A 15,363-nucleotide genomic window follows, 5' to 3' on the forward strand; every position below is an offset into this window, starting at 1 on the left:
TTTAGTTTCTCCATAGAAAGGTCATGTAATTCACTCCTTCACATGGAAAGTGTAGGAGACACGAATATTCTCCCCAATTTCTCCCTAATATCTTGACAGGTGCCATTCAGCCTTTGCTTGAAGGCTTCTAAAGTTGGAAGACTCACTAGTATGCTTCCTGAGGCACTTGATTCCATTTTGGGACAACTTTAAAGAATATAAAATTCTTTCTAATATTTAGGGGGAGGAAAAAAACCTTCTTCCTCATAATTTTCTATCAAGGGACTCAACTTTTACTCTCTGGAATCAAGCACAAATCTAATCCTCTCTTTTACCCAAAACATATTTTAAGACAGTGATCATGTCTATATTAAGCCTTCTCTTCTCTTTGCTAAACATTACTAACTACATTAATTGATCCTTAGAGAATGTGGAAGAGTTTCCCTAAATCAGGTGTTCTTAAGCATTTTGTTGTCATGGACCCCTTTGGTAGTCTGATGAAGCCTATAGATCTCTTCTCAGAATGCTTGTAAATGCATAACATAAATTAGGTGAGATTATAAAGAATTATATTGAATTCAGTAATATTAAAGTTATTACAATCTATTTAAAAAACAAGTTCATGGACCCCAGGTTAGGAACCCCTGCTCTAAATTTATTTCAACTTATCAACATCTCTCAGAATGGGATATAATATTCTGAATGAATAGTGCCTTGTTTGCATCCCTTTTATGTTTTTAATTGGGCAGGTAGGTAGCACAGTGGATAGAACACTGGGACTGGAGTCAGGAAGACCTGAGTTCAAATCTGACCTCAAACACTTACTAGCTGTGTGAAACTGGGCAAGTCACTTAACCCTGTTTGCCTCAGTTTCCTCATGAGCTGGACAAAGAAATGGCAAACCACTCCAGGATCTTTGCCAAGAAGATCCCAAATGGGGTCACGGAGAGTCAGATATGACTGAACAACAATAATATGCCCTTAATATGCTCTATTTATTTACTTTTAATTTATAGAATAAAACAAGCATTTCTATAACATAGTATAATAAAAAGATGATTGCATATGAAACTGCAAATCTATTTTGTACAACTTGCTATTCCTTTTAAACATAAAATAAAGTTATCATGTAAATTTCTTCTTTTCCTTTTTTTCCCTTTTTCTTCCCTCCCCCTGACGATGCTCATCTTTAATTGTATTTCACCCCTATTCAAGACAGTAAGATAATCACAGTAAAGGATCATATGATCACTCAGCTTATATCACAACCAGTCTATAGCATAGTGGTCTACACAGCGTAAGTAGTAGAAGGTAAGCTCCCTGAAGATGACTGGTATTTTTATATTTCAACCTTTATCACCTAGTACAGTGCCTGGCACGTAGTAGGTGTGTAATAAATACCCTAAGTAATTAATCAAAAATATTTGTTTAATTAAGTTGAACTGGTCAGAGAAGAAGCCACTCCCTCATACTGAGCACTCTCTCTTAATGCGGTCTGTCGTAATGATAATTTTTTTTTTGGCTATCATGCTACTGTTAACTCATATTCAATTTGAAGTCTCTAAAGATCCCCAGGTCTTTTCACATGCTGTGAGGACTAGTCATCACACCCACTTTGTACTTACACAAATGTCTTTCTTAACCTTATTATAGGACTCAACATTTACTCCCTTTTTATGTTTCTATTTTTAAATTCCATTGATCACTCCAGTCTGCTGGAGATATGTTTGATTCTTAATTTTGTTATACAAAATATTAGCCACCAGTTCTAACTTCACAACCTCTATGAGTATATTAAACATGTATTTAGCTTCATCCAAGTCAGTGATGAAAATGTTGAACCAAAGAGGACCAAGGATAAGCCCTGCAACATCCTGCAACATATCACACATCATTTCCCTTGAGGTTAATACCACCCTCACCACATCATCGATAATCAACTCGATGTTGGCTCCAGTGTTCAGAGAGCTCTAAATCTGCCCAACTTTCCTATTAGTCAGGTCATATCACTACATCTTGTCCTCAAGGTTATCATGAGGGTTTCTATCAGATTCTTTAGTAAATTCATGTATAACATGCATATGGCATTTTCCTGACCTTGTCTAATAACCTTGTCAAAAATAGAGGAAATAATGTTAAATCATACCTTGTTTTTAATGAATATATTCTGGTTTTCAGAAATAACTGCTTCCTTTTCTCAATGTGCATAAAACAATCATTTAATAATCCATTGATAATTGGAAAAGATGTTTTAAGTTAAATAAATAATCCATTGTCTAATTTTACAGACCATCATCATTAAGTTCTTTGTCTTATAGTTTGTGGAATCCTTCCTGTTCTAAAATAGCGAAACATTTGCCCATTGTTATTTGGTGGATACCTTCCATGTTCTTCGCAATTATTCAAAGATCCCTACTGTTCAGCAATTTTTACAAACTATCTAATATCCTAGTTCATCTGGGACAAATGACAAACTCATCTAAAGTAACTATTTGCTTTCTGTCACCATGTTTTTTTTTAATTTGAAAGAAGGAAAAACCTCAAAGAAAACCCAAGATATGTTCTACTCAAGAAATCCTGAGCCCAGATAACATTACAAGCTCAGCTCACTTCCACAACCTACAGATATAAGCATAGTAAGGTCTCCCTAGAGACCCCAGCACTCCCAGAAGACACAAGGCAGAATTTGTCCTCTGCAACTCAGATCTTACAGAAATAACCCACAGAAAGTTTCATTTAATTCACACAAGGGTCAAGAAGGACCATAAGAACTTTGTACCATCACGGCTACTGAAACTACTCTAAGTCTTTGTCCCATCCCAATCTGATGGCTCTGAGACATTCCCAGTTCTGCTCACATATGCTCTCGCTCTCCTAAAGCAACAGCACAGTCAAATATTCACCTCCCATAATGAAATCATGTCACTGCCTCTGATACCTATCATAATCAATGGCAGCTGGCCACATATTGGCCAATATTTTCTTAGCATTTCTATATTTATGTTCTATGCCATATACTGTCCTGTCCTGTCATGAGTCAGCTACACTTCTTCCACACAGCTATTTACTAAGTTCTTGATGTTTTCTTACTAATGTATTGCTTATCTTGGGTTTAAATTTGTCCTTAACTCTTTCAATTCCACCCTTTTACATTCTGGAGATGATTTTCCCAGAGAGAAAATGTATGCTATTGAGAAACGTCAATGCTTTGTGATTTTGTCCAATCCAATCCAAGATAAGCTAACAAGCAAAAATTAAGTGCCTACTATGTGTAGGACATTGGGCATGCTACCTTAGGTGTTAAGGCAAAATGGAAATAGTCTCTGCCCTAACAGCTTATATTGGATTTTAGGATTCCATTCATCAACACTGATCATAATCCACTTATTAATTATAGATTTAGACAGTTGAGAGAGCCTCAAAAAGGTTAAGTGACTTTCCTATTACTATGGAATAATTTTAGAGTTGAGACTTGAAAGCAAGTCTTCCTGACTAAAAAGCCAACACTTTATCCGCTGTGCTCATTGCCTCCCTGCTGAAGAAAACAAGAGCCAAATAATAGTTCTTTCCTTCTCTTCTCCTTTAACATTGTCTACTCACCTCAAGCTGGAGATTTTTACCTTCCTTCTTTCCTTTCTTGCTCCTCAAATAACTTTAGAAAACATTTTTGTTCAGAGTTTCAATTATTAAGAATGCTAGTAGAGAGGTGTGTGACTAATATGCAAACTGAGATGCATTTTTGGATCTGGTCATTGTGAATATTTGTTTTGCTTAACTACGCTTATTTGTTAAAAAAAAAAAGTTTTCTGGGTTTTGTGTTCTTCTTCCAGTGGAGCAGGGAGGGAGAAGGGAGAAAAAAAATAGATTCTTGATAATCAAACATTTTCAAAAGTATTTAGCAATTTTTAAGCCTGAGTAGTTTTTTTGGATTTTATACTGCCTGACACTATTCTAATAAAAAATACCCTTAAACTAAATACTCCATTGCATTCATCTTTAGTTGCATGACTGTACTTCCATCATTTAAAAGACTTTTTTTTCCTTTTAAAATCTGATTTGACTACAGTGCCTCCTGTGTAACCAAATCATTCTCTTTAAACACTTCCCCCTGTTTTTCATCATCCGTATCAGCCTCAATTGCATTTGTCAGAATTTCGTTCTTAAGATCCTCCAAGCTTTTGTGAGTTAACTTTCTTTCAGTGCTTCAGTTTATTGAAACAGAGTTATCTTTTCACTGAACTTTTTGACACTTATTTAACATGCAGGGTCACATCAGAGTAATTTCTCCCTACATTCCTATTACTGCTATTCTTTGCTGGCCAGAATTACTTTTATCACTTCTTCTACCATCAGAATGATCAAATTAGCAGCAAAGCAAACAAAAAAGTTAAATCATTGTTCTACCTTTACCAACAAGACACTTCCAGCACCTGTCCCAATGGGTGAAACCCTGCCCTGCCCCTGCCCCCCACCGCTGTAATTATCTCCTGGACTTGTGCCAGTTGCGTGATTTGTTTCAGGAACTTATCATCCATTTCTACCACTTGTCAAGGTGGTCTACTGTATACTCCCACAACAATATCATTTCTGTTTTCCTCCTATATTCTTTCTCTACCACATGTTATCTATTATGATTTCCTACTCTGATTTCTACACAGTATAAACTCTTTATTTGTTGCTCCCCCATTGCCCTTTCTTTCTAATTTGTTTTGTAACAAGCTAAACCTTTCCATTTTGCTATATCATACTGCTAATTCCAATCCCTCCCCACTAAGTTTTAGCAACATATGTAAGCTCACATTTATCTCCTATTGTGAAGATATCAAATTTCCTGTCTATTGTTCACACTTTCCACATTGGCATCAGGCGTGTGAGACTAGGGACTATTGTTTCTGTTGATCTTCCTAGTCATTTCCTCTTCTAAGATGCTATCATTTTCACTGATTTCTTCCCCAGTTAAAAGTGCTTCACACATACAAAGTAATCTAAATAGACAGGGCAGCTAGGTGGAACAATGGATAGAGTGATGGGCCTGGAGTCAGGAAGACTCATTTTCCTGGGTTCAAATCTGGCCTCAGACATCTACCAGCTGGGTGACCCTGGGCAAGTTACTTAACCCTGTTTGCCTCAGTTTCCTCATTTGTAAAGTGAACTGAAAAAGGAAATGGAAAACTGCTCCAGTGTCTCTACCATGAAAACCCCATAAGGAGTTGGACAGGACTGAAAACAACTGAAGAAAAGATGAGCACCATACTTAAAGATAAAGCTACAAATGGAGAGAGAAATTAAAAAAAAAACCTGATTATCTACTATATAACCCTGAAGAAAAATCAATCTACTAAAGAATGGATGGTGTGAATTTCTCTCTCGACAGCATAAGTAGAGTAGATAGAGAAGGATATAATTTGACTTATGTACAACTCTGAAAGGAGGAGAGCTCAGTGTATGGTCCATAGATACTGAAGACCAGATAGTCCACTATGGTTGCTACTTCTTTCAAAAAAATATAGAGAAATTCCTTGCCATTGGTTCCAGAGGAGCGATTTTCTTGGGAGGTTTTAATTCCTTTGTGCTCAGAAGGCAAGCTGCTAACATCTTCCACGCAAGGAGGAAAAGGAGCTCACTGAATGTTTCTACTTCATGACACAGTGAACTTTTCTATCTCTGGGATCAATAGTCTCATTTTCTAATACGTTGTTTAACATTATGTTACAAATCAAATAAGGATTTCAGAGAATAAGCCGTAAGTACATCAAATACAAGTTCAAGTTAGCATTTTGAGTAAGCTGGAACTAGATAACAAGATAGGAAAGAAAATAGGCAAAGATTTTCTATTGCTTAAATTCTCCTTTCTTGTATGATTTTCAAATTACAGTTGAGGAGCACAACCATATCATCTCCAGCAAGAAACCTTATGGTCATCATAAAGATGTCCTGATTCTTTACTTCCTCTATTGATTTGCCTTCACTTTCTTTATCTCAGCATCGAAATCCATCCTTACCCCCTGAAAATCAAATATTTCATCTCTACGTATTTGTCATCTCTTTCCTAGTTGGACTAATATAACCTATTTTACCAAGCTCCCTGTTTTCAGCATTATTTCCTTCCCCTCCTGCCATAACCTAGGTTATATGCTGCTGCTTAAAAAATTCTTTCTCATCAGCCCCTGGCTCCATATCTTCTCTCCTGCAGAGCATTTAGATGGTTTTATATTTTCCTTCACAATAAAATAAGTTCCTTTCTTTCCATTATGCAGTCCTTCATCATATCATTTTTTTAGTAATCCTTCCCCTCCCAATATGCCCTATAGTGTCAGACACTTCAGCTTATCTGTATATACCTGCCTTCTTGATATGTCTTCCCAAAGGTTGAGAATTTAGTTGAACTAAAGATGCAGTGTTATTGAAGAGAGGTTCATAGTTTTGATTCTTATAAGAGTCTTTAGCTGTCCACAGAGAAAAATGTATTTCTATATAAACAGAGCACATCCAAATCCAGGCTGGCTACCTCGCTTTAAAAGTCTGGTATTGGTCACAAAAGGGATCTGAATAAAAGTATATGTGTGGAACCGTACTTTAGAAACAGAGTTCAAACCAACAATGGTACCATCTTTCCAAATGAGGCTAAAGCCCATTGACTTGCTTGGGGGTGGAGGGAGTCAAGAAGAATGGAGGACGCTGGCCCAAGTTAATCAATATATGATCCAACTGCCTGCTTGACGGGAACTGACCCTTGTACTGAGAAGAGGGGCCAGTGGTCTGAGTGAGGAACACTCTACAAACTTCCTGATGTGCTTTATTTCCTCCTGCCTTCCTACCATGCTTCCCTCTGGTCTGAACCTAAGGAAAAGTTTGTTAACAATTTGACTCAGTTTAACAATGTGAGGCCTACTCAAAAGTGAAGGCCAATGGTCTATGCCTCAGATTCCAACAGAGGTGAAGTGAAGGTTGGGATAAGAAGGAAACTGCTCACAAGAAATCTTCTTGGGTGTCCAACGTCAGCTATTTACCTCATTGCTTCCTTGATGTACCGCTGCCATTCTTGCATGCTATATACTAGTCCCCATACCTGGACTACTATTACTCATCCTTATCATCATAATATCAAATGTGTATTAAGATCTCATAAGATATATGGCCTTATTTGGCACACAACTACAGTGCTTATAGTTTTGGTTAGACATAAGTACTTGCTCTCAAGAAACCATATAGTTCTCAGCAGCATACAATCTACCGGGGAGAAAGGTATAAACATAATTACTGTAGGAAGAACTGAATGGACATATTCATTAATTTATGTATATAGAAATGATAGTATTTCTATAGCAGATTTTAAAAATGTGTTCAGCGTATTTCACATCCAATATTCATCTACCTAAGTCCTACAATATGACCTAGTCTGCTATGATGGAGGTGGGGGGCAGCTTGGTGGCACAGTGGATAGAGTGCTAGGTCTGGAGTCAGAAAGAGTCATCTTCCTGAATTTGAATCTAGCCTCAGACACTTACTAGCTGCATGACCCTGGGCAAGTCACTTAACCCTGTTTGCCTCGTTTCCTCATTTATAAAATGAGCTGGAGAAAGAAACGACAAATCACTCCAGTATCTTTAACAAGAAAACTCCAAATGGGGGTATGAAGAGTCAGACATGACTGACCAACAACAACCACAACAAGTCTGCTATGAACTAGTCCACCTCTTGTGGTAGTGGCCCTATGCTATCCCCAGTCCTAAAGTCCCCTGATATACTGGATAAGATGTAATCAAAATGGCACATAGTAGACAACTGTATCTAAGAATTCAGAATGGATTGAAGGGAACACAAATTGGAGAAGGTAATTTGTCCCAAGAGGAGATTACTTAATGGTGCATGAACCTAAGACACTTGTGGTAAAAAGGATGTAACTAGAAACTTTACATGGGAATAAGTGGCAGGATCTAGGCAGTGAAGTGCATTTAGCAGTATTCAACAGAAAGGAGAAATCCAATCTTATATCATAATCTTGAGCTTCATTTTAAATTCTTTTAAGTACTATTACATAACAACTTTTTACATTTAAATGTAAGATTTAAAGTTGCCCCTACCAAAGTTCTTCTAAAAAAATTTTATTCTATTCTTCCAAAATACTAAAACCTTTCTGAATCTTCCTTCTGACATCCAGTATAGAAGTATTCCTTCCTACATTTATGTCAACTACAAATTTGCTAAGCATACTTTCAATTCTCAATTGATTTTTAAAAATTTTCAACAGGGCTGATGACAGGGCCCTACAGCATGCTGCAAAAGAGATTCATCTAAGCTGATATATTTATAAAAAAATATGGAAGTGCAGTTAAATATTCACTTAATTTTACTCTAATCTAGTACACGTCTCCATCTTGTATACAAGGGTATCTTGGTAAAATCCTTGGTAAAATGTGCGAAATGCCTTGAGAAAGTAAATCTAATGACCCTATAAATAAAGTAAACTGGGCAAGTTTGTCACATTAGAAGGATAGGATCATAGACTGAATAAATGAACCAATGATAATAATTATTATTGGGGTTTTTCCTCCCACAAGGACTTAAAAACTACGTTTAACTATATGTCCAAAAATCCATTCTTTTTTATTTTTAAGTTTGCCTCTTTTGACATCATTACTTCTCAAAGATTTTCAATAATATTATTGTGGTCACATTTATGTAATTTTTGTCAGTATCCTGGGAATTAATTCATCATGCTTTAGAGATTTGTATTCAAATAAAGTTGCTAGGTTCTTTTTTACTCTCTTTACCTGGTTTGGATTTAAAATTTCCACTAACCAATTTGCTCTACCATTTAGATTTTAAGGTTAATCATTTCTGATGGCTAAGTTGAAAGCAAAATAGAAATTAAGTGAGCCAGTCTTCTGTAGTCTTTTAACATTATGTCATCTATCCCAAATAATGGAACTTTTTGGTTGTCTCTCTACTACCTAACTGCTCCTATTCATTCTCCTTTGCTGGATCTTTCTCCAGGTCACACTTAACATATTTTATTTTTATGCTTTTAAAAAAATCATTCAAGGAGGAAATCCAGAGGCTTCACCACACCTCCAAAGGGGTTCAGGACTCCCCCGGAAGGTTAAGAAACTCTGCTCTATACTGTCTCATTTGGCAATCTCATCAGCTTCCATGGCTCCAATTGTCATCTCTATGCAAACGATCTTGAGATCTACTTAGCCAGTCCTGAAGTGCTATTGTATCTCCAACTGCAATTGGACATCTCAAACTCAGCATGTCCAAAACAGAAATAATTATCTTTCTCCCCAAACCTTCTCCTTTTCCAAACTCCCCTATTAGAGGGCAACATCATCCTCCCAGTCTCCTAGCCTCTCAACCTTGCTGTGACCCTCAATTTTTCAGTTTCACTTAGCTTACATAACCAATCTATTGAAAAATCTTGTCACTGATTCTTTTACAAGCATCTATTGTACATATTCCCTTCTCTCTACTCACACAGCCACTGCTCTGGTGCATCATCTCATGTCTGGACTATTACAATATCCTTCTAGTTTATTTCTGTGCCTCAAGTCTCTCCCCATTCTAATTCATCCATCACTCAGCTGCCAAAGTGATCTTCATAAAGCATAAGTCTGACTATGTCACCACTACCTCAGTTCAAAAAATTCTAGTGGCTCCCAGAATCAAATGAGAAAATCCTTTGTTTGGCTTTGATAGGCCCCTTCCTACCTTTTCTCTCTTCTTACTTCTAAGTAATCTATGATTAAATGGCATTGTTTTGTTGTTCTTTGCACATACTTCTCCATCTTGGACTCTTTCCTTTTCAGCATCTGTCCTACATGCCTAGAATGTACTTTTGCCTTACCTCCACTTCCTGGATTCCTTGGCTTCCTTCATGATTCAGCTCAAATCCCTTATGCAAGAGGCCTTCCTCCAACCCCCAGCACTATTAGTATCTTACTTTCCTTCTATTCTGTAAATACCTTATATGCATGTAATGGTTTGCATGTTTTCTGCCCCCATTGGAATACAAGTTCCTTGGTGACAGGGACTGTGGTTTGGTTTTGAATTTGCTTTTCTTTTCTTTTCTTTTCTTTTCTTTCCTTTTCTTTTCTTTTCTTTTCTTTGTATATCCACAGCTTAGCATAGTGCCTGGAATACAGTAAGAACTTAATGAATGCTCACCAATTGATTGATGAGACAAAATTTAGCAAAGCAGATAAAAATGTATTGGCTACTCTACTTCGAACAGAGGAAGTCTTCTAGCTGATGTCTATGCCCTACTACTATTGTATCTTGTCCTATGCTATTTGCAATCCACTGTATATTGAGAAAAATCTCACCCATAGCCTACATTTCACTAGGTGGCCATCAGTCTGAGTAAATTCTGAATAACTAAGGTCCTGTGGTCACTGTCACTGATGTTCCTTACCATGGTGGAATAAAGGTTCAGAGTAGTCTTAGGAAGAAAGCACCTGATGTCATTTTTTAATCATAGTCCTTACCCTTGCTTGGATATTGATTATACCAGTCCCTAGGCAACACTGATAGAAAGACACATAGAATACCTTATGGACAAAAACCCTACTAGACAGTGTTCTCAAATGGAGGATAATCACGAATGTACATTAAATATGACACATAAGACATAGTCAGAAGGCCTGACTACTGCATCCTTATTGCCCGCATATACATCCAATTGTTAGCTTGCATGAAAAAAGGAAGTACAGAGTTAATTTTGTTCTGAAATCTACTGAATATTGGCATCAAGTATGGCATTTAATAGGGAAATATGTTTGTGAAGGGAGCTCAGCATTATTATAGAAGATAGTATAAATTTAAATGAAAACTATAGGTTCAATTATGAATTATACATTTTGCAAGTGTTTTCATTCACAAACACTGTATTAATTTCATTGAGCCACATTTTTTTCAGTAAAATGTATATAAGTGAGAAACAAAGGTGTCTAACCATTCATACTGCATGTATGAAGTGGATGAAAAACATAATACACAAGCTATTATATGCTGCTAGAAATTGTCTATCACATTAGGTCACCAATATGTATATCTTGACTAGACACTATATATTGATAATGTGCTTGACCCAGAATTGAATAATAAGAAGAGAATGCAATGAATTACATTTCAAACACTACATAATGATTTAAATGATTTCAAACTCTTCCCTTACCTAAAAGTTCATCTCTTCAACACCAGTATTCTCCTGGTGATGTAATATCATGGAATGACCTGATCTCAGAAGCACTAGAATTACAAGTGGACAAAGGGCAATGGAAGAGTGCCTGGTGATCATAGGTTATAACATGTTACTGACCATTCTTCTAACCATACTTCTGCATACCAGAAATGGCATAAAACATTATCTAAGAGACGCAGGATGAAAAAAGGTGGTGGGACAGTCATGCAGCAACAATTAGTACTGTGATTCATCCTTTTCTAGGAGTATAACATTCTGGTATTTAACTCATGGTCCAGAAAAACAAATCCTGACCTTTGACACCGTCTATCTGCCAGATCTTTAATTCCCATGTACTCCTTTCTCTTTCAAAGTCATGATCCCTACTGAGGGGAAAAAATAGTAAGATACCACCTATGTCTCCAAATGCATCAGGTTCCTATATAGGTGTTCCAAGTCACATACGACAAAGATCAAATTTCTTTCGGCTATGTTTTTCACTAACATATGGTGTATCCCATATCATCAAAGGCTTCTTAAAGTCTGATCTTCTCATGACACTTTTTCTTGATAGTTTCTAGGTGCCATGGAATCTAATGCACACATTACCTACCCTGAAAAGACACAAATGTTATACCCTGTAAATAGTAAAAATAATTATTTATTTAAATGCTCCTTCACAAGGATGTATCAGGCTACCACTCTGTCTTGTCTGTTTCTTGCACAGCTGTGTCTGACCTCCCATTTTCTGGGTGACATCCATAGCAATGTTGTCTATATTACATTATGAACTCCCAGAAGGGAGGTACTGTTTAAGTTATATAGGACCCAGCACAGAGTTAGATAGGAAAAAACTCAATACTTCAACATAATTTCATGTGATCGTGACAGTGATGATGATGATGATGATGATAAAGGGAATGACATGACAAATGAAGTCTAGCAAAGGTAATACGATAAAGTGAAAAGAGCATGTTTAAGTCCAGGGTTTAAATCTTGGCTCTGACATTTACAACTGAGTGACCTTGGGTAAGTTATTTAACAACTTTTCTAAACTTCCATTTCCTCATATGTAAAATGAAGGGGTTGGCTCAGACGAACTCTAAGATCCATTCCAATTCTAAACTATGAGCCGATGACTACATCATAAAGTCTGAGAGACTGAATAAATAGAAATATGTTGGAAGTTCAAATCTGTCTGAAGTCCAGGAAATTAAAAGCATAATTTCTTGAAACATATTCATCTTAATTCAAGACTTTCCATTCAATTCAAACGTTTATTAAGCATGTGGTATGTGCAAGACCCTGGGGATGCAAGGCAAAAATGAAATGGCCCCTTCCCTTGAGAAGCTTACATTCTTTCAAATATAGAGTAAGAGAATCCATTCAAGAAAGACAATTTTTAAAGCAACTGTTTTCCTTAGACATTATCTGGGAAGTAGGAGTTTATTATGAGCTCCTTTTCTCTAATTGGAAAATATTAAAATAAGTTATAAGTGCTTAACTAATATTAAAACATGGAACACTAAGTAAATTAAGGCTATAGAAAAGCTTACTAATTGTTATCAAGATTAGCAGCGTCCTCAAGAGCTAGCTTGACTCAGTCCTACGAATAAGAACGGAAGCTATTAGCCCTAACCTAACAATTCTAAATCCACTTGTCACTAATACTAAGCTCATTAGAGATGCACTTGTAGTATCATCCCTTCTCTTTGAAATATTTGCATCTCAAATCTTAATAAGAAATCTAATAGTTTAAAGAGTATAACAAAAAGTAAGCCGAAATGATGAAGGGACATCTGCGGCCTGACCAGTAGGAACATGAAAAAAAAGAACAAGAAGAAATAAATTCCCTCCATCTTTTTTTGTTAAAAACAGACATAAAACTACAAGCAGCTTGCACTTTTTTTTGGATTCTCTTTAAAAATGTTTATATACATTGTAATTAAATCCATGTGATACACAAATTAAACTCAAATTTCTCAGTTTTTCAGTGGCTGCTTAACCTAAGAATAATGTTTTTTCTTCATAAAAACCTTTACCTTTAAAAATGTCATTCCACTAATTCCAACTATTAACATTTTTATTTCAAGGGAAGCCTCTGGTCTAGGGGTGGGGACCCTGCAGCCTTGGGGCCACATGGGGACTTCTAGATCCTTAAGTGCAGCCTTTTGAATCAGTCAAAGGATCTGGAAGACCACACATAGCCTCAAGGCCGCAGGTTCCCCATCCCTACCTAGTCCAAAAGAAAGTATGAAACAATCTCAAAGCTTTTTTCTTAGCTACCCTGGACTGTTTGGAAAGATTTTGCTGTTGTTGTTATCCTCAGATATAAATTATCCCAGGACAAGTTGCTATACTAATCTTATTCTTTCGTGTTTAATATTAAGTGGACTATTACACAGGTGGTACAGTGGATAGACAGCTGGGCCTGGAGTTAGGAAGACCTGGGCTCAAATTCAGTCTCATATACTAACTAGTGGTGTGACCCTGGGCAAGTCACTTAACCCTGTTTGCTTCAATTTCCTCATGTGTAAAATGAGCTGGAGAAGGAAATGGCAAAGTACTCCAGTATCTTTGCCAAGAAAACCCCAAATAGGGTTACAAGGAGTCAGACACAACTAAAAAACAACTGAAATAAATTATAATTATTATTATTATAGAGTCTGTGTTGTATTGGGGATAAAGAGGCAGCTCCAAGCCCAGGAGTCTTGTGATTCAAGTCCTGACTCTGACACATATTGGGGAGGTCACTCAGTGCTCTAGGTCAGTGGAATCCAACTCAAACAGAAACAGAGACCACTAAACCATACACAAGTATCTCTGAGGGCACAAACTGACTTGGAAAGCCACGTATTAACATTGTCAATATTTAACATGTTTTTAATTGTTTTGCTAAGTATTTATCAGTTGTATTTGATCTAGTTCAGGCTGTGCTCAGGAGCGTTGCAGGCTGCACTAGCCTGGGTACCATGTGTTTACTACCTCTGCTCTAGGCAACTAAGACTCTAAATTACAAGAGAAGGAGCTGAACTGAATTAGTAGACTGAGTCCCCTCTCCTAGCAGTTCCTTATGGCAATGATATCACAGGTCCAACCCAGTTCTTTCTTACTATTATTATTAGCAATAATAATAATTAATATTAATAATCTCTATGGCACATGTCTTGTGGAGGGGGAAGGAAAAGTAGATCCAAAGTTCAGGAATTTGCCTGCCACAAAGATGAGATATTATAAGAAGATGGGCACTACGATTTTCTTTTCAGATATCCCCTATTGACTGCCTGATAGCCATCTGCAGTGAAGCACCATGGGTACACCCAAATGGATGTGAGCATAGAGAACACATAGGGAAAATTCAGTGACCCCGGAATAAAAGGAGATAGCTCTCTCAGGGTCATTCATTTGTCCCAATAAAAGTTTGGACAAATTGGGAACAAGAGAAGCTAAGTTTGAGTACTGGCACTAAAACAAGAAAGAAATCATAAGAAAATATACAGGGCTCAATTCAGCTTCTAGGATGGATGGTTTATGAAACAGCCTCCTTTAGAATGGATTTGTTTCTTGTCTTCATCTTGGGGGAAAAAGTATATGAAAACCATCTCAAAATAAGAAGAAACAATTAATTTTGAACCTTAAACCCAAATAAAGAGTTGAAACCCTGGATGGTGACTTTAGTCAGGGTGCTGTGCATGGGGTATTTGATGAATGACTTCTTTAAATAGTGTTGTGAGGCAATGTTTTCATCTCTACCCAGAAGACAAAAGAGAACAGCGAGTGTTGACAGCATGGTATTAAAAAGCCACCCTGAACCAATTTGTTATTCACAAATATATATTCTTTTTAATTTACTCTTTAAGCCAGCATGTTGGCTCATGGTATCTTACTTTTATGTCATTATCTATTTGCTATACACACAAGTCATAGCTGGGGATTTCAGTTCACAGTGGAGCTGTGCTAAGATTCCAGATCTCAGTTGTGCTGGCATGAATGCTGGTCTCTTCAGTCATAGAGAAGACAATATCCTAGGGAGACTGGAATTAGTCCTATTTTGCACCATTCAATCCAAAATGCTGCTTATCGAGATGCAAGTAATTACTAGCTAACAGCTATGGGGGAAAACTAGATCACATTTCAATCTAAACCTCTCTTGGCAAGTGACAATAAAGCTGGAGAAAGCGTGAGGATACGTGAAGACAGTT

At 36.8% G+C, this 15,363-nt stretch overlaps 1 protein-coding gene across 1 annotated transcript in view; it reads right to left on the bottom strand.

The window, feature by feature from the left end:
• Nucleotides 1-15,363, bottom strand: part of ZNF521 (zinc finger protein 521) — a 310,894-nt gene that overhangs the window by 190,603 nt on the left and 104,928 nt on the right. The gene's annotated exons all lie outside the window — the stretch shown is intronic.

The sequence above is a fragment of the Trichosurus vulpecula genome, chromosome 1 (assembly GCF_011100635.1).
Source record: "Trichosurus vulpecula isolate mTriVul1 chromosome 1, mTriVul1.pri, whole genome shotgun sequence".
NCBI lineage: Eukaryota > Metazoa > Chordata > Mammalia > Diprotodontia > Phalangeridae > Trichosurus > Trichosurus vulpecula.